Source organism: Numida meleagris, chromosome 1, assembly GCF_002078875.1.
Source record: "Numida meleagris isolate 19003 breed g44 Domestic line chromosome 1, NumMel1.0, whole genome shotgun sequence".
Taxonomy (NCBI): Eukaryota; Metazoa; Chordata; class Aves; order Galliformes; family Numididae; genus Numida; species Numida meleagris.
Window position 1 is genome coordinate 91831500 of NC_034409.1, and position 19870 is coordinate 91851369.

Genomic DNA, 19870 nt, shown 5'->3' on the forward strand with positions numbered 1-19870 from the left:
TCAAAGGAGAACGTGACCAAGTCTTTACTTACACCTGAGCAGGTGAAAAAAATAATTTAACTGCAAAAAGATATTAACTGTTGAAATAACATCTTCAGCTGATGTTCAAAACTGACAGTTGCCCTTTCGAGAGATAAATTCAGCCTTTCATCGAGATCTCTAAGAGTAGAAAGAATTTGATTAAAAGGTGGAATGTAAACCATTATCCTATTTCAAAAGCACTGAGATGGCAGATAATCCCCTTTCAGATGGGCCTCTCCCCCCATTACTTTATAATTTCACATGACCTTAAAAACTGGAAGAAGTTAAAGGAAGTAGACTCCATGTCTCCCTGTATTCCCACACTGCTGATTTCTGAGGCTACCTACACTCTTACTGCTGGATTTCTGGATCAGGAATGAGATCCAAACAAAAACTAACCCAGAATAAAACCAGTTGCTCTGCTGTAAGTTCCTAAACCGTGTATCACCACATAAACACTTTCTCTGCCCTCATAGGCAGAGCAGTAACCAGAATTTTTCTCAGAAACAAATAGAAAAGCATTCTGATTAAATAAAGTGATAATGCTTTTTCAGCATACTAAAAATAAGAGTAGCTTTTTCAAGCATATTTTGTACAATTTCAGTTTACATCTGAACTCAGTACATATTTGAGTAGCATTTGGTCTTCCAATAAATGTAAGAAAACAAGAAAATTATAAATTTAAGACATAGAACACATACACAAAATAGTCGACTTCCCCATCCAACATTTGATGCTCCCAAATATTTCAGTCAACATGTTTATATACTATAACAGAACTAAAGAAACTACTAAAAACAAATAGCAATTATAGGTTTAAAGGTATCCAGAGAAATATTCAAGCCAAAGGAAGGAACAGTACAAGTAACCATGCAGTTAAACTCAGTATAGATGTACACACAATCTTCAAAGAAGTAGTCATGCTGCAACACTAGATTGACAACCAAGAAATAAAGGGTAATACATATGAAACAAGTTCACATAATGAAAGACTTTTTCTTCAAAGCCAAGGCTGTCAGATTCTAAACTTAAGTATAAAAAATAACCCTGAGTCCTGCACCGACAATAAATACATTCAAATGAGGATCATGAGCAACAAGTAGTAATTACATAGTTATAGCTGTAATACATTTGAAGGTTGGTCATATGATCTTTGTTATTACAGAAATGAGTATAATCTGTATTACTACATGCCTCAAGCTTTATTCTGAATCACACAAGTTTCTACTATACACACACTGCAGTATTTACAATTAATGAGGGGAGTTTAATTAACTTGGAGAAACAAGAAAATCATGTGAAATAATATTTATATCATAGATGTATCACTAAAAAATGCAGCTTCACTGAACACTGACTGCATAAAGATTTTGCTTATTAGGGGGAATAACTGTTACCATTGCTTTAAATCTAAAGGTGTTGTAGAGGAATACCACTTGGTAATAGAACAGTGTTTTTAAAATCCCTCTTTCATTACTCAGGGAAAAAAATGCAAAAAACCATCACCTTTGAAATAGGAAATTTTTCTACAGCTGTAAGGAGAAAGAGGAGTAGGTGATAATAATAGAAGCTGTAACAAATATAATAAAGAAGGAAGTTCTTCCATCTCCATGCATAACAAAAAGTCATTCCTCTTTCATTTTCTACTGAAACTTCCATTGGCCTTTTCTCAGAATGTCAAAATTGAGTTTAGTGACTGACTGACAGCAACATTAGTTTAACTTCACTTCCTGCTGGCAACAGAATACTTAATAATTAGTACAGATTAACTTCACGCAGAAAGGACAGCAAGACAGAGGTCTGATGACTACACATGGAAGACAAACAGATGAAGAGAAATATATCTGCTATTCTAAGTAGTCCTTTCAACTATGTAGACATTCTTTTCCACAGGGAGAGAACAATACCAATAAATTGATGTTGGACAAAGACCTAGTGAGAAGAACTGCACTAAGTAATAAGCATCCAAAAGGAGGACTGTTTTACAAGTAGAAACAGTCCTTCCTTAATGCTCTAAGAGTATTAATGCTATTTCATACTTCCTCTAAATCATTGTTTTTCCAGAGAATTTGTACTTAATAACAGTTTATGATTTATCTAGTTTTCCTTATTTATGGCAGAAAATGGTTCTTAGAAGCTATTTTCCTGCTGCTGACTGCTCACTCTACAGTGAGCTTCTCCAAATGTAACTGAAGAGGCGCACCAGAGATGCTCATTCAGCTGGTAACATATGTAGAAAGCCATTCATAGAGATGTAGCTCTCAGTGAGCAGTATCAAGATTCTTTCTGAAATGAAGCATCCTTAGCTAAGCCACACCAAGCTAAACACTAGAAATACAGGAAGAGATTAAAAAGGGATGTCTTCTTTCAAATTCTCCCTCTACGGCTTTTATATATTTAATTCAATATTGCTCAAGTAGTGATACGCTTACATAAGTGCGCTGCTTTAGCCAATTTACATTTCGTCTTTTGTGTTTGTTTTTAGAAAAAGCAAGCTTCTCTTTGCATCCCTATGCCCTCCAGCCATTTCTGAGCATATACTGACCATGATATAGAACCCAAACTTTGCTTTTCTGTATTTTGAGTAATTTAAAAATTCTCTTTTGCTAAATATACATTCTCTACTTTTAAATTAATCAGTATTTTTGTAGGCAGATAAGAGCAAACTATTTACTCTGACAGCGTGAGCTCTTCCCACTGAACACATGGACAATGTTGAACACAGGGCTGCAATTCTTGCTAAAGACTGGATATGTTAACTTAAACACATATTGTTTACAGTTGACTACAAGAACAGAGAGCACATCTCATCTCTGCCCATGAAATATTATGTAACTATATTACATAATAAAGTAGCTTGCACAAAACCAAATAATTCATGTACTGTTACTTACAGAAAAAATAGCATCTGTTATGTAAATATAACAGCCATTAAAATAGTGCTTGGCTATAAGTTACTGAAACCTTTATTAGTGTCCTTATGAAGAAAAAAATCCTAGTAGAACGAGTTATTTTCTATCTTTCAAAGAGATAAGTCTTTTGGTGCATTAATGTTTTGAACTGCACTGTCAGAATGAACCCAGGTAATGCTGGAGGTATTTTACAGGCCATATCAGTGCCTCAGCCCATCTGTTCACAGAAAGGATGCTACTGATCCTGTTATTCTCCCTACTTAGTAGAATTCCAAGAATCACACATTCTCAGATCTGCTTTTCCACATCAGGTGGGCATGCTTCACTGATACCTAGAGTATGTGCTGTAACTCCAAATCTATTCAGTTGCTGTGCCAAAGTTAAGATGAATCAAAAGGAAAAAGAAGTAAAACCTTAATGTCTAGGACAAAATTGTTCTCTTTCACCAAGTGATCTTAAGGGTCTTTTTGACTTTTCTTATGTATCTAGAAATCAGAAGGGGAAGTATCTAAACCACTTGCCCAGCAGACCCCCTGAAGCGCCACTTAAGCACAGTCTTTTTCCCCAAAATCCAGGCAAATTCATGTACTAACTAGTATACTGCTGTTCATAGTTGATTCTCCCATGTTATTCTTCCCAAAGTAGTTTTATTTTGTTTCCATGTAAATTAATTTTTTTTTTAATACAATACTGGCCTTTTCTGGTATTTAGCACAGTTCCTACTTTCAAAGCTAAATAGAGTTATTCTAGGTTGTGCCAAGAAGCCACAGTATGCTATTCAGTAAAATTAGAACAAACAAAAATTTGTCATCACATAAAATGCAGCACTAATCCATTTTTCATGACTGAAAAAAATGTAATTATAAAGCATTTTTAATATAAAAGACACTGTTGCATACACTTAAAACACATTTTGCAAGTTCAAACTAATTAAAAATACTTTAAAAGTGAACAGTTTTACAATGTTACATGAATTAAGGATGTAAAAAAATGGACAAAACATTCATTCTTAATTTTAATCAACCAACTGGGATAAAAATTTATTGTTTGAGGGTTTTTTGGAATATATCGACATCAAAGGGAATTACATAACAGAAATAAAATTGTCTAAAACAATGTGTGTAAATTACCAAAAGTCACCAATGAGTATCTGACACTTCAGATTCAATTAAATTACCTGAATTGAAACAAATTCTCACTGCCAATTGAAATTCTACTCTTGAACAGCAGGCCCAGGTAAACCTCATGAGCTTTAACATAGCCAAGTGCAAGCCCTTGCACCTGGGTTGTGGCAACTCCTATTAGTACAGGCTGGGGGATGAAAGGATTGAGCACAGCCCTGCCAAAAAGGACTTGAGGAGTACTGGTGAATGGCAAACTGGACATGGCCCAGAAAGCCAACCATATCCTGGCTGCATCAAAAGCAGCATGGCCAGCAGGTCAAGGGAGGTGATTTCACCCCTCTACTCTGTGCTAGAGTAGAGTACCACATCCAGATGTGGAGTCCTCAGTACAGGAGAGACATAGACCTGCTGGGGTGTGTCCAGAGGAGGGCCACAAAAATGATCCGTGGAATAAAATACCACCTGTATGAGGACAGGTGGAGAGAGCTGAGGTTGTTCAGCCTGGAGAAGAAAAGGCTCCAAGGTGACCTGATAGCAGCCTTTCTGTATCTAAAGGCTACACAAAAGATAGGGACAGACTCTTTAGTAGAGTCTCTGGTGATAGGACAATGGGAAAATGGTTTTTACACTAAAGGAGGGGAGATTTAGACTGGATATAAGAAAGAAGTTTTTTAAACTAAGGGTGTTGATGTATTAGAACAGACTGCCCAGAGAGGTGGTGGTGGATGCTCCGCCCCGGAGAAATCCAATGTCAGGCTGGATGGGGCTCTGAGCAACTTGGTCTAGTTGTAAGAGTCCCTGTTCATTACTGGGGGGTTGGACTGGATGGCCTTGGAAGGAACCTTTAAATTCAGATAATTCTATGACTCATAGAATGGCTTGGAAGGGACCTCAAGGATCATGAAGCTCCACCCCCCATCACAGGCAGAGCCACCAACCTCCACACCTAATACTAGACCAGGCTGCACAGAGCCCCATCCAACCTGGCCTTGGACACCTCCATGGACGGGGCATCCACAACCTCTCTGGGCAGCCTGTTCCAGCACCTCTCCACTTTCATATTAAAGAACTTCTCCTGACATCCAACCTAAATCTTCCCTTCTTCAACTTAAAACCATTTCCCTTTGTCCTGTCATTATCTATCCTTGTGAAGAGTTGACTCCCCTCCTGTTTGTAGGCTCCCTTTAGGTACTGGAAGGCTACCTCTTCCAGTACCTGGAAGTCACCCCGCAGCCTTCTCTTCTCCAGGCTGAAGAAGCCCAGCTCCCTCAGCAGGTCTCCGTAGGGGAGGTGACTATGTAAAACAGAACAATCAAAATATCCTTCAATCAGCCATCTGGGTTTAGTTCTACTTCTTTTATCTAAATGAACTGGCTAGAGAAGGGGTTGTTCAGTTTTCTTTGTAATCATTCTGGAAGACTCAATATGGGAATAGGAAGAATAGAAATTCCGCAAAGGAGTTTCTTCCTCAAATAAATTAATATGAGCTCTTCTTTTTCCCTCATTTAAGCAATTTCAGTTCAGCAGCTTTCCAGTGAGCACAGACTGGAGTAGGTAACAGTTAACATGCACAAAGTATGAAATCATGAAGATTTCATAGGACAGAAATCTCTCTTAAAACTGATTTGCTTTTTTTTTAAAGCAAAAAGTATCTACTGACAAGTACCTGTACAAGCAAGTTTTTCAAAACGAATGTATTCAAATGAGTTAACTGTACAGCAGTATCAGCCTGAAACATTCATTTGTGTGATCAGAAGAAAAATACTGTACTCGTTGGGCAAGTTATATAAGAATTAATTTGTTTTTCACAACACCTTCCAACTGTGTACTAGATTTTCAAAGGCCATTCAAACCATCAATATTATCATTACCCTTTCCCTTATTTCTTTCATTGTACTAATATTACACGAGGCTTGCACTGAACTGAGACAATTCTTTATTCAACACTGTTAGAATAATCATACCACTTAATTTGGCAGGTATTAGCTTTCACAGAAACAAAATAAAACAAATCTGGAAGCTACATAGTTTTGAGAAAACTGTGAAGACAGGACAAAAATCAGAAATTATGAAAACTGTTTTAATGTTCAGAAAAAAACATTAAATATTGCAAAAGCTGTCCGTAAGCAATAGAATCAGATAAAAATGGTCAGCATTTACATTATTTAGCTGAGTGGAATCCAAGTCAACAGTGAGTCCAGTTTGCATATAGTATTAACAGAAAGAGCAATTTAAAAGTAGAGGATGCAATTTAAGCACAATGAGTTGAGAAATTTACAACAGTGAACGCTTCATCTCATTCAACACATTTTCATCCCACATCTCTGAAGTTTCAGCATTTGAGACAACACAATCAAATCAATAAATCTGAAACTTGTATGCCTAGGATTGAACTGTAAAATGAAGACATTTCTTGTTTTCCACGAGAACACCAGGGAAAGGAAAAGGGAACAGGGTATTCATGATCCATAGTAGTAAGTAGTATGTACAGCCTTTTGAAAGCATGATAGTTTGAATATTCACTCGATAAAAGGGAAAACGCAGATTCACTGTTCAGCTCCAATAGGTTTAACCCATCCCACCAAACAGAATATTTAACTTGCTAGCAAATCTTAGTAAATTAACTTGTCATATTCTTCCTATCCAAATTGCAATATTGCATATAAGACAGTTTATAAACAGGCTAGAGAGAGGGAATTCACAAAGCCATATTCTCCAAGAACTTTGGTAAGAACAGTTATCTGAGACACGTGACATCTATCAATCAGTCTCAGAAGACTTCGGTGGGAGTCTGTTCTCTGACAAGGCATGAAACACATGCCAAGATACTCAGGTGGTGGTCCTTTCATGCATGTGAGAGAACTCATGGAAGCTTACTTAGAAGACAATTTATTTCATAAACTGCCCAATCCATCTAAAAGTGAGCTGTTCAGCTGGGTTTCTTTCCCCTTACTCTTTTCTCTCAAAAACCTCCTTAGTTCTTTAAGCTTCTAAAATATAAATCCTTAAGAAACCTTAAATCCAAAACCTCTTGTCATTGACTGTTATGTTAAATAGTGGAGATCAGAAATAAAGACTACATGGATGCTAATACATGAAAGTTCTGCTCTTGTTGCTCTGTAAGAAGAGGAAATAACTTCGTGGCCCACTGAAAAAACACTGCCTTTTGTAGATACAGCATGTGATAATTTCTTCCAATAAGAATAGATATTGTCCAATAAGACAATAATATAGAAAATGTTACATAAGTGATATGTTTTCAACACTGACTCTTAAATGAAGTTTGTTATTTTCTTATGGAATTCTGGAAAATATTAAATACTGCCAAAATGTCTCAGAAAAATTTCAGAGTACACTACCTGGAGAGGCCGTTTTCCCCTTGACTGCAGTTTCAGGGTCCAATGGCAATGGGCAGGGAACAGTCTTTCCATGTCTCCTTTCTACAGAAGAGGGAGCCTGAATGCTCTCAGGAGCACAGACTGAGAAGAAATCTGATAGTGCCTCGGCCCTCTGGTCTGTGAAGATGCACTTCCAGCTCCTCGCTGAAGAAAAGGGAGCTTCCTAGAGCCTACACAACCACAAGTTAATTACCTTAAAAATCTACAAACTCTTCAGCATATCACTCTAATAGCATATGCAGCAAAATTGCTGTTCATTAAAACACTGGCTGCTATTAGTAATGTGAAACAGGCAACAGTGTGAAGTTCAAACTGTAGTTTCTGACCTACAGATTGAAGTATTGAGATATTTATTATGTTTCTTAATTACCAGTTATTTTTTTTAATCTTAAAAGGAAAACAAGAAAAATTGTTTTACTCCAAATTGGAAATTAAGTAAACAAAACAAAATTATATCAGCTATTCCTTGTGCATTAGAACCAAATACATCAATCTGAACCTAGCACCCAGGGCTTCTGATGAGACTGCTATCATACTACCTAATCGTGTAGGTTTTGCATAGAAGGAAAACTTTGAAATCCTCGACTTTCCCCCTACTCCTGAGATGGAAGATAGGCTGAACAAAGTTTCCTTTTTCTGACCACGCACTCATTTGTAATAGCTTGGTGCCTTTTTGGACTCAAGCTTTTCTGAGCTGAGTAGAAATACGGACAGCATGGTATCCAAAAAAGCTGTATGCATCCTAAATGACTCTCTTCCATGCAAAAAAGATGAATGAGATAGATTTCTTTTCTGTCTGTTGCTCCGCATGTTTGTGTTCCATGTGGAAATTATGAAGAGCTTCAGGGCATGATTAATAAAAATTGATTAAAATAAACTAGACATCTATTTTTCTCCATTTGTGCCTGCAAACTATGTTGAAACATTACATTAAATTTCACTAGTAAAAGGAACTATTTTGTACATACTAAATATCTAGATAACCCAATTAATATCATTTCTCCTTTGAATTTCTTAAATTCTTAATCTAAGATGAAGACCAACTTTTTTCCTTCTCGGGACTCTCATAATAACATTTCATAAATACATATTTTCATAATACTCTTTGGACAAGTCTTGCACATATTTTAATTAGTTTCCTGATTTATTTTGAAACATGACTGGATTTAGGCAGCCTTTTTTCCCATTCATAAAAAAATCTTTATTGGTGAGATAGAGAACAGCCTGCTAGGAGGTATCTAACTGCATAAGCATTCTGCTCTCTGAGCTCACTGTTATTTTCTACCCCTCCCTCAGAATCCAGTAATTGTTCTGTGAAGTTGTTAAAGTTGTAAACTATTTTAGTTGTCAAGCTTTATATGAGCACACAAAATACTGTTTAAATATATTTAGTTTGAATAATATTGAAAGTTATTTTGTAACCAAGTTTTTTTATGTTTAAAAACACAGAAGATGATACATATGCATATCATATAAACAAAACATACAGATATATTAATAAGTAGTAAGCAACACATCTCCAAGTCCGTCTGGAAAAAAGATACTAGATTCAGTATGTTCAGCACCCAAAAAAATTATACACACACACCCCAAGCATTTGATCTTCACTGTGGACTTCATCAGCACTGTTCTGGAGCATAGCTCTAACTCATTGTCAACAACACATGTATTCAAACTGATCCAGAGATCTCCACTGCAAAAACAGGCATAATCAAAAAAAAATCTTTAGGGACTAAAGTAAATAACAGAACTGTTCAGAAAACAGTAAACACAGCAAAGCATCTGAACATTTCACAAAGCATAATATCCCTGACCATTCTCTTGAAGTGCATTTTCCCCACCTACTCAGTCAACAGAAAATTTAAATCCTCCTACAGCTGAAAGGAATCCATTCACAAAAGAGTTTTTTTGTTTTGTTTTCTATTTTAAAAAAACATCTGTAATTCATCATGCATCAAACTATAGGAATAAGGGACTGGCTAGAAGCTTTCCATTGGAAAGGCTCAAAAATTTAACCTTGTTCCTTGAATGGCTTAAGCATTCAGCAAATCAACTGAAAAGATAAAGGAAATACTACACAAAAGAAATATGAAATCCTGAATTTTGGCAAGGTGAAAATAGCCAGTAGTAGCCATCAGGTGTAGCTAGGATTCTTTGCACAATTCACACCAACTACAGTTACTCTAAACTCCAGTTTACTTTAGTATTGTGACTTCTTAGCACCTAAGAGGCGTACACAGTGAGATGATCTATTTAAAATTTAAGGGAATTCTTCTTCTAGAAAGATTCCCCCCCCCCCCCCCCAAAGACTTGAAATCTATTGAAGATGATCAATTACCACAGGCATTTTTTCTATCCTGGGATAGCTTGTCAACTTTGTCATTTCCAAAAAGGTTCCTTACAGCTTAAGGTCAAAGTCAAATAAATACAGCTATGATCCTGAAGCTGATCTCCATGCTAGTGAGTTCCTGAAAAACCAGGCACTATGCATGAGTTTGACTAATTTTATTTACACCAATATTTAAGGTTTAAGTAAGAGATTTTAATACACATATAAAAACAAGTACAGTATAAGCATCTCACATTTAACATATCTATTTCGTTTACAGGGAAAAATACCTTTAATTCCCAACCTGGCATACCTTCAAATAATTCCAGCTGCACAGCACTCCAATTCTATTTTCTCCAAGCTCAATGTTAATCTTAAAAGCAAACATCATCCCTAGACTTGATTCAGGGTCCCAAACTGTAAACAAATTTCTTTCAATGATTTAGTTTGACCAAGGAATTGGCCAGAAGAAAATTATAATTTCTACTACCTCACTTTAACAGCAGGCATTTTCAATGATTAAAACCATTCAATATCAGAACAAAAAAAAAAAGCCCAACAGGCTTATTTAAAACTCAGATAAACAAAAGCTCTTTGCTGTACCATCAGACATGCAGAAATAGCAGCACAATGTCCATTTAATTTCCAAACTGAACAGTCTCTCCTCCCAAGGAACAAAGATGCCTCTTCAGATAAAAACACGCTTTCAGACTCATCTCTCCAGTCTGAATGTCAATTTTGCATAACATAACTCCGCATTCAGTAACGATTACAAAACAGTTTTTCAGGGTCAAGAAATTTTTCAGGGCAAAAGCTACATTTACTTCATTTGAATAAATGATAAGGGATATAAACCCATTAACACAGCAAGAAGATCCACATCATATCTGTTTTCAGTAGACTTGACTAACCTAGGCTCCATTTCTATAACTGGAGAGCCTCCACATCACTGAAGAAATAAATGGCAGATTGCACAGAAGCATGTTGAGATTTTCATTGCAAGGGACTACAAAGAGAAAAAAAGACTGGTCAAACTGCAGAAACAATGATGAAGAAAAACTACTGATGAGTTAAGTTGCTAGGCTACTGACCATTAATGAGAAATCTGACAGAGTAAATAAAGCTTGCTTTAAAGATATAAGAATAAAACCATTTATTAGTCTGCCCTAAGTAATTTAACTGAATACTGAAAACAGAACTAAATAAAAGAAAGCAGTTCAAAGTATTATATAGTCAATTTGATATCAGAAGCTTGAAAGGTCAAGTGATAGATGCACCACTACAAAGATATTAATTTGACAGGAGCAAGTACAAAGCAGAGCATAACTTTTCACTTATACCATCAACATGACCTTCTCATTTGGAATGTTACAGTTCAAAACTTTTCTCTACAGTACTGAGGTAATAGCCTGCAAAGCCTGAATAAAGTTGTTCATACAAGTCAAAGTTTGGTGGTACTTCAGTCAAAGTTACTATTTTTACACATTCCATTCTAAGCTTTCTCAGATATGTAGAGTTTGTCTTTTTACCTTGTTAAGTATTTCATGATATGTACATCACACAATCAGAAGACCCACTTGAATCCTTCCTGGAGAAGTAACAGCGGTGCTTTTTTTTTGCTTTATAGATGTCATTTTAAAAACTTAGTGGGAGGAGAAAAAGAGATGAAAGCAGGTGACAGCAGCAGTCTGCGTGCTTCACCCAGCCCCTTTGTTGGAACCTCCCCCTGACCACTAACAAAACATGCTCCCAATCTAATAACAGGCTCTGCTTTGACTGCCATTAAATCAGATAATAGACAGTTCCTATGAACTAAATAGAATATTCTAGCTTGTTTATATCCAGGAGATGAGCCACAGAAGTTGGAAGCCGCTTAAAGAAGACACAAAACAGCTAAAACATTTCAGATAAGCCAGAAGGGAGCTGCATCAATGAAGGATCCAGAGAGCTACTTCTTGCATTTTCTTTATACTCATTAAGTATAAATGAACAAACCGCCTCTAAATTATGGAAAAGCCAACTACCGCTTCATTAAGTATGTCTATTTTAAAAGAAGAAATATTTTACAATTGAAAAAGTAAGGAGTCTCCTGGGAAGGAGCACAGGAAATTCTGTTACCAAGATCAATATATTGTTGCTTACCTAAGTTAAAAAAAAAGCAGTTCCAGTTTTATTTTACTAGAATTATGGCTTCTCCCATATCTCAAATATGATTAAGACCATCTAGTTCATTTTTGTTCCCAATAAACAATTAAAACATCTGGCTAGCTACCTAGTTTGAGCTAAATTGTACTAATTTACACAGATAAGTCTCAAAAACAATTAAAATAAACTGTTATGACATTCCAAGTCACTGTAATCTTGAGAAAGATTTGCAGTGTTATCTATTTTCAAACAACAAGCATGAGATCAGATGAACACAGTGGTCTAACTGACAGGTTCACAACTGGCTTAGAGTAAAAATGGACAGCGTAACAAACTATACAGAATGTATACAGGGCAGAAAGTAACTTTGAGGTTTACTTATTAATTTGAGAAAAATTATTTTTTTACATATCAGCTTTTGACACAGAAAATATCCCAGTAATATTAAATTGTAATTCCTGCAATAGTTTAGGTTATAATATTTATTCTCAAAGTCATAATCCGGCAATTAAGAAACAATGTATGAGTCATCACTACATAGGCATAAATTACTCCCTTTCCTTAACTTGAAAATACTTCTAAATGACAGAGTAATATGAAGAACAGAATATTTTCTGATGATCATTTTGGTTTGCAGATGAAGGGGAGGAAGTCAACCTCTCCTACACAAGTTAGGCAGCTGTGCAGTTCTCATACGTGGTTACCTTCCCATCAAGTTGACTACTTGTGACCACTTTTCAGCTCCCTGAACATGCCAACAACTTCACACTCTTCAGCTTGACTACATTCTCTCTCTTTAGTTAATCCTCCCTCTCTCAAATTCAGAAAGTGAAAATTAGTCTTTGGTTAAGTTTTAGAGAATAACCTTTTCAAAAATATTTTGGAAATACGCAAAATTATTCCAGTGGACATAAAGAATCAAGCTTCTTGATTGTACGGACACTTCTGATGTAAAAACAAGTAAACCAACATCTTTTTTCCTCATGCACTAAGTCCAGAAAAGTCTACATACTCACTGGGTACAAAGCCCAGGCAGCTTAGCTAAGCTAATGTACGTTGCAGCTCAGTGTACATATATAACATTAACTAACGTTAATCTTAATTATTACTGCCAGCACAGAACAAATTAGAGGAAAAAAGATAACCCTCCTTACTTCCCAAATACTCAACACTTTAAACAGTTAACAGCTGATAAAACAGAATTAAGCTGAAATATTTCTAGAAAGTCTATAAGTGCTTAAATGGATAAATATGTTACTTATATTCATTTTTCTCTGTGAAGTCCTGATTCACTTGGCAGCATACACTTAACCCAAGAAGTTTAAAACATTGTTCAAGTCAAAAAAAACACTTATTACAGTCAAATATTAGCAATAGAATCAGATGTTGTGAGCAATATAACTGCAAACATAAGTAAAAGGTAGTGTCATGAACCCTGCTTATCTTATAACCATGTCAGAATATATGTACGATAATAGAAAAGTCAACATGCCTACATACCAAATAGAGTACCTAGCTTTTGAGAAAAATCAAAGTGACATTGGAGTGAAGGTCGCGGTTTTCATTTTACCAACTAAATTTGACAGAGTATCCTGGATTACAGAGTTTTAAATTGAGCTGAGAGTTCTTCACATTGTTATTGGAACACAACTTTTAGATTATTAACTCAAAAGATTGCTGTGACAGGAGTTTTTTTTTAATGCTTATAGGTAAATAAATTTTAAATAAACATGGAGAAAAGATTGGGAAAACTCAAGCTTGTTTCCTCTTCTTTTTCAATGGCAGACAATTAGGGCAAAAAGCCCAGAAAAACACTATTTTATATTAGAAATAAATTAGGTTATTAGTAGCAGTATAATTAAACCAAGAACAAAATGTTAGAATTCTTATTTTGTGTTTTTAGCAAAAAGACAGAAAGACAATAACCACCAATAGGTGAAATGTATGACTGACTTCACACTAGGAAGAAGGCTATGAATTAAATGAATTATTCCTGATCTTTGTTGTTCTGAAGTCTGCCATAAACCCTTATTTTGTAAGGTATCCAACAATGGTCTCAAAATCTTCTTTAATATGTATACTAATATACTTGTTTTCTTCTAATATAAGTCATTCAAAGAAATTTGACATTTTAACTGAAACAAGACTGAGTTCCTTTTTTATTCATATATATTTGGCACATTGCCATTATTAGTTAAGATGTTTATAATGGTTACCCAACTTTTTATTATCAAAGCAGGGTGCTAACACATCAGAAAAACTAAGTTCAGTTATACATCCAGTTTATGTTTAGTATGCTACAAAGTAAAAAAAATTTAGAAATAATGGAAGAGAAACAACAGTTACACTAAAGCATGCTAAAATAATTACCCAGTCATTTATATCTGCACGCATATTGAATTATTATGGCATTTGTTTTTTGGCTACAATATATTTTTAAGTATTCTTGCAAACAAAACAAGCTCTATGACATCATCAAGCCTGCAAGCGTTGGCCACTGTAAACTGTTCCAGGTAACAGAAGAGACGAGACTGCTTAACGTGGAGGATTTTCACAGAAACACCAAGCTTATTTTGCTCCTAAGGTCAATATAATTCCAATTGTGTCCTGAACTCTAAGCTCAAGGATTGAACTTTCAGCAGTGCTGGGGTTATCTACTTATGTTACTAGACCAATAAAGACAACAAACTCTGCATTGTTTTATTTGACTCGTGTATAAATTCTTGCTTGAAGTGTTTTTACGTTGACAATTGTAAAGGTATAAAAATACCTAACATAAGCAAGGCAAGTAGTTCTAAGAACACCATTTAATTGGCACCTTCCACCTTCTTTAAAGAGGCCCACAGCTACTGCTTTGTCCTCCTGCTTGCCCGTATTTCACAGACTCTTGTACTCTTAGCACACACTGCTGCAGCCTCTTTTCTGTCTTACTTGTGTCTGGTGTTGCTGCCATATCCTCTGCCTCTTGGCTTCTGTTCTCCTGTCCTGCAAGCACCATAGTAATTCCTCATTCTTCACTGTGGCTCCTCTTACAAGTCTCACTTCTTCCCTAAGGTGGCTGTGCCACCTCCTTCCTACAACCTGCTGTGGCTCCATCTGTATGGAGAAGGGCAGAACGAAAGGTACTTCCCAACTGAGTGACTCAGATGCCTCCAAAGACATGTCATGTTTCTCAGGGCTTCTAGGCACAACAAAAAGGCAACAATGAAAACCCCTGTTGAGGCACGTGGCCAAATGCAAAAGCTGAGCAACACTGCACGCTCTGTCGCTCCTGAAAAACCTACTGGAAGAAAGCCTTTGAAGTACTGACTAAAACTGCCATCCAACTGATCTATTGTTTTCAGACCATTTAGAGCATATCTAACAGCTTTAAATTGCAGAAAAATAACCACCCTGGCAAAATCAAATGATGAAAAGCTCAATCGCTTTCCCAAGCAAAAATGTTTAGAAACACAGAAGTATGGTGATTTCTACACCAAAGGACAGTGTTAAAGTAAATAATGACTCAAAGATTTTTTTCAGTCTCAATCTAGTAATTAAAATATATTTTAAAAGTTATTTAAGGTATCATTTTAACAGATACCTCTTCTGGAAAGCACAGCAAGTAACCACTATTTTTATTTTAATATCATAGAATAGAATCATTTCAGTTGGAAAAGACCATTAAGATTATCTAGTCCAACCACCAGCCCATCCCCCCCACGCCCACTAACCATGCCCTTCAATGCCACTAGGACGTTTTCTTGAACACCTCCAGGGACAGTGACTCCAGCATCTCCCTGGGCAGCCTGTGCCAATGCATCATGACTCTTCCTGAGAAGGAATTTCTCTTAATATCCAATCTGAACCTCCCCAGCACAACTTAGGGCCATTACCAATTAATATTATTATTACTGTCTAGCACACTTCAACATTACAGTGATTCTTTGAAAATGATCAGGCAGAAATGGATCGTCTACCAGATCCTATTCTTCTTTCCCCTGTAAGGAAAGAAAAGATGGAAATAAATCTCTAGCCATTGTCCTGATGCATACTGAATGAAAATAATTTTAAATTGACAGTAAGATATGAATCTGTCTGAACACCAGATAACCACTAGATTTCATAAAACAGCTATTTTGTTATATAACTAGCATTAAACAATAAGTGGTTTCTGATGAAACTCTTTAAAAGATTTGCTCTCACACACTCTACAAAATAGAGCATTTTACAAGTTAGCAAACAAGAAAGAACCTAAACATTTTGGAACACCTATGCACAGGGTTAGAAAAGAATCATAATGTTAAGTGTTCAAAAATATGCTTATGAAATACTAAGAAAGTGTGCATATTTATGTAAACAACAACAGCACACAATGCTCAAATCCCTATGTATACCTCTGTGTTCAGAAAAATGTACTTCAAGGTTATTTGAGTCCACTACCTGCTTTCTAAATAATATTCTTAAAGAGCATTACATTTCTCCATTGTAAGAATTTTATGGGAAAAATTATAGATCTAAAAAAAACTTGAGCTTCCGTCATGTTATATGAAACTTCAACACATAAAAAGGGAATAAGGCTAAGTTTTCCTTCTTGCTATAAAAAAAAGGAAAGAACGAGCATAACTTAATACAGACTAAACATTTCTAAGCTTTTTTTTCCTACAAGTTATAATATACATATAATCACAGATATTAATGTAATTTCAGTTATGAGGAGCATTTGCAACTATGGCCAAGAAATCATTTCAAAACTATATGTATTGGTAATGAATAGAATTTCTTCAAATGGATTTAATGTCAATATGAAAAGCACTTTCCAGATGAAAATTGGCTTTAGTTTTAGTATTAACATTAACCAGTAATTTCTTTACGCCATTGTAAGTAACTTTACATGCTATTTCAAAGTCATAAAGCCTCCTTCAAGACTACAAAAGCCATATTTGACGATGTTAATCAAAGACAAAAGAAGCTTACAAGCAGTTGAACACTAAAAAAAAAAAAATGCCATCTGTTTCATCTGCTGTGATTTTAGCCCACAGAAGAATTCTGGAGGACCCTAAGGAGGGCTTCCTTTTAAAATTCAGTCTCTACTGACAACTAGTTTTGGTCTGAAGATGAACCCTGCAAGAAGTTAATTCAAGAAAACATGGTATCAATACTAGGAAAAAAATCAAGTCTGAAACAGTTTAGTGAGTTTTTGCCACAAGTAATCAATTATGTGTAATTATCTTAGATGTTATTTTATTGAGTAGCTAAGATAGAACACAGAATATAACCTTGAGTTGAAGAACCATAAAACATTTCATATTAAGCTAGAGGGTAAACAAAAGCAAGCCTAAAATACAGCATTTTCATTTCAAAAGGACGTGAGAAATTAAAGCATCCGCAACAAGACTACTGAAACGTGAAAGTGATCAATCTGAGTGACTTTTATGTGAGCATGGGGAAAGAGAACCTCAATGCAAGTGAAGAAACCCAGAAGCCTGTTAAAGAAGCTTCTTACTTGAGTGTTCTGATCGATTTTCTCCTAATTCTGTTGAAAACAGGAACACTTTAAAAAAAATAATGTTAAAAATAAGGCAAGCTTATTAAAAAAATAAAAAACTAACATTAAGTAAAATCTCGCAAATATATAAAGACTAATGAATAAAGAAATATTTTCATGAGTATAGGATTTTATGCAATTCAAATAGACTTTTGATTAAAAACTAAAGGAAAATTCATATTCTGCTCAAAGCTATGAAGTATTTAATTTTATTCAATATCTCACTTTATATATATCTTAACCTTCATACCATAAATACAAGACAGGAATCAAATGCTCTCATATTGTCCCAAGACAGCAAGTACTGCATATATCATAAAGAAAATAACTTTTACTAGCTTCTACTAACTCACAAGGAGGCCCAGATTGGTCTTTGGACAAACTTCATTAAATCGTCTCATATACAATGAATCCACTTAGTTAAGAAAGCTAAGAGAGAACACCCTAAGTAAAGGAAAAACACAATTTAACATACAATAAAAATCATGACAAAGTACAGGTGTTATAAATTAGAAACTCTAGCTAGTCATCCTTGTTACATGCTATAAAGACTTTCTTGTGTTAAGCTGTTTAAGATTTGAAAACAAAGAACACACGCACAAAAGAAAGTCCACAATCAAAAAAACATTCAAAACCACAAGTGTTTTTACACTGCCTGTAAATCAGAAATACAGTTATTCAGCAGCAGTAGACATTAAAATGAGAAAGGATTAGTAACCAAAATTCCTAATCTTATTTAGAAATGTATTCTTAGTTCATAGAAGGGACTATATTATGTGGCAGTTTAAAATAGCAGATCAGTGTTGATGCACTATATATTATACATATAGGATGTGTATTACATATTATATTACTATAATATACTATACATATCATACATATAGTATATGTACAGTATATATCCCATCTCTGGCTGGGATATATAGTTTAGTTTCCCAAAGCAGCCCATACAGTGTTCTCCTTCACATTAGAAGCTAGAACAGCACTGATATCACACCACGGTTTTGGCAATTGCTGAGTAGTGCTGGCACAGCACCAAGGCTGTTTCTCCAACGCTCCCTCACCCTCAGAAGCCAGTAGGAAGGCAGCAGGTAAGGGGAGAGGACACAGCCAGGTCAGCTGACCTAAACTAACCAACAGAATGTTCCACACCATGAGTTGTTGTGCTCAACAATAAAAGCTAGGGTTGGGAGGAGGTCAGAATGGAGAAGGAGAAATGAAATAATGAGAACTGCTCTCATTAGAAAGCATCTGTCTTCTGAGCAACTCCTACACACATTGAGTTCTCTGCTTCCCAACAAGCAGATGAAAATTACTTGCTGATGAGAAGCAGAAAATAATATTCTCATTTTGCTTCCATGCAACCTTTGCTTCTCTCTCCCTGCTCCCTCTCTCCGATAAAGCTGTTTCTATCTCAAAAGCACAAGTTTCTTCTCCCCCACTTCATTTTCCTCAACCTTCTCCACCCCATCTCTAATGCTACAATGTGATGGAAAGTATAGCAGTAATAGCAGGGTGGCAAAGTCTTCGGCTGCAGCAAAAGAGAACAAGCACAAATGCAGCAGCCATGGATGCAAAAACAAAGGCAGAAAATCTGCTTACCTTTAGAAGGCTTCAAGTAGACAGGAATCTCTAGCAAGATACCCCTACATCCACTGCCAACCCTTAAATGAAGTCTGGGAAGGGGTGGATCCTGGCTTCACCCCCTCTGGTCACTCAGGTACATTGCTTGCACCTGAGCTCCCCTGGGTTGGCCCTGCCTTCCCAGCAGGTGCTCAATCACTCATTCAGGCCCCAATTTAGCATCTCTGCTACACCATCCTACTGAGAAAGCAGTAAGAGAGCAGTGGTGTGATACTGAAAGAGCTGCCCATCACTGTTAAACCACAGCAGCATGGTCTATTCATCCGTGAATGCTCACTCTCTGGATTGAGGCCAGTAAAACAAACAGTGATCAACACGGAAAGTATGAGATACATACGGAATATGAAACCTCCTCAAGTTGTTCGGCCATCAGAAGGAAGAACCATACAAATAAATAAATCATAATTATTATGGAGGTCTCATGGCAGGCAGGGGGAAGGGAAGGATGGCTGTGGCTAATACATTTGCACAATTTTTGAAAAAAAATCAGATGAACTTGTTTTTCCATATAGAAGTTAAGAGAATTTGAGAACAATTACTATCACATTCCAAATAACTTAGTAACGTGAGTAAATTGGGTACTAAGTTTAAGCTTCTGAAAAATGGACATACTCTCCTACTGAACTTACAGCAGTTCAATAGATGTTTCAGAGTGAATGAATAACAATATTACTCTCATGAAGAACTACCTACGTAAAAGTAGAGCTTCACTGATGGCTGTTTCTACTGAAAAGCCATCAAGGTGCTATCTGTTTGTTTCTACTGAAAAA

At 35.9% G+C, this 19870-nt stretch overlaps 1 protein-coding gene and 1 long non-coding RNA gene across 5 annotated transcripts in view; both read right to left on the reverse strand.

Annotated features, from left to right (window-relative positions):
- CADM2 (cell adhesion molecule 2) overlaps window positions 1-19870 on the reverse strand; it is a gene marked incomplete in the record, with an annotated part of 648988 nt that overhangs the window by 611867 nt on the left and 17251 nt on the right.
- Window positions 5993-19087, reverse strand: LOC110401597. Of its 4 annotated transcripts, XR_002440458.1 has the most exons (5): window positions 19059-19087; window positions 17415-17462; window positions 15889-15909; window positions 10696-10790; window positions 8500-9148 (listed from the first exon to the last, which is right to left on the reverse strand). It is a non-coding gene; the product is annotated as an uncharacterized LOC110401597 (long non-coding RNA). The 4 variants fall into 4 exon arrangements; XR_002440461.1 differs by lacking the exons at window positions 15889-15909; window positions 17415-17462 and adding an exon at window positions 5993-7625 and having other exon boundaries at window positions 9044-9148; XR_002440460.1 differs by lacking the exon at window positions 15889-15909 and having other exon boundaries at window positions 19059-19085.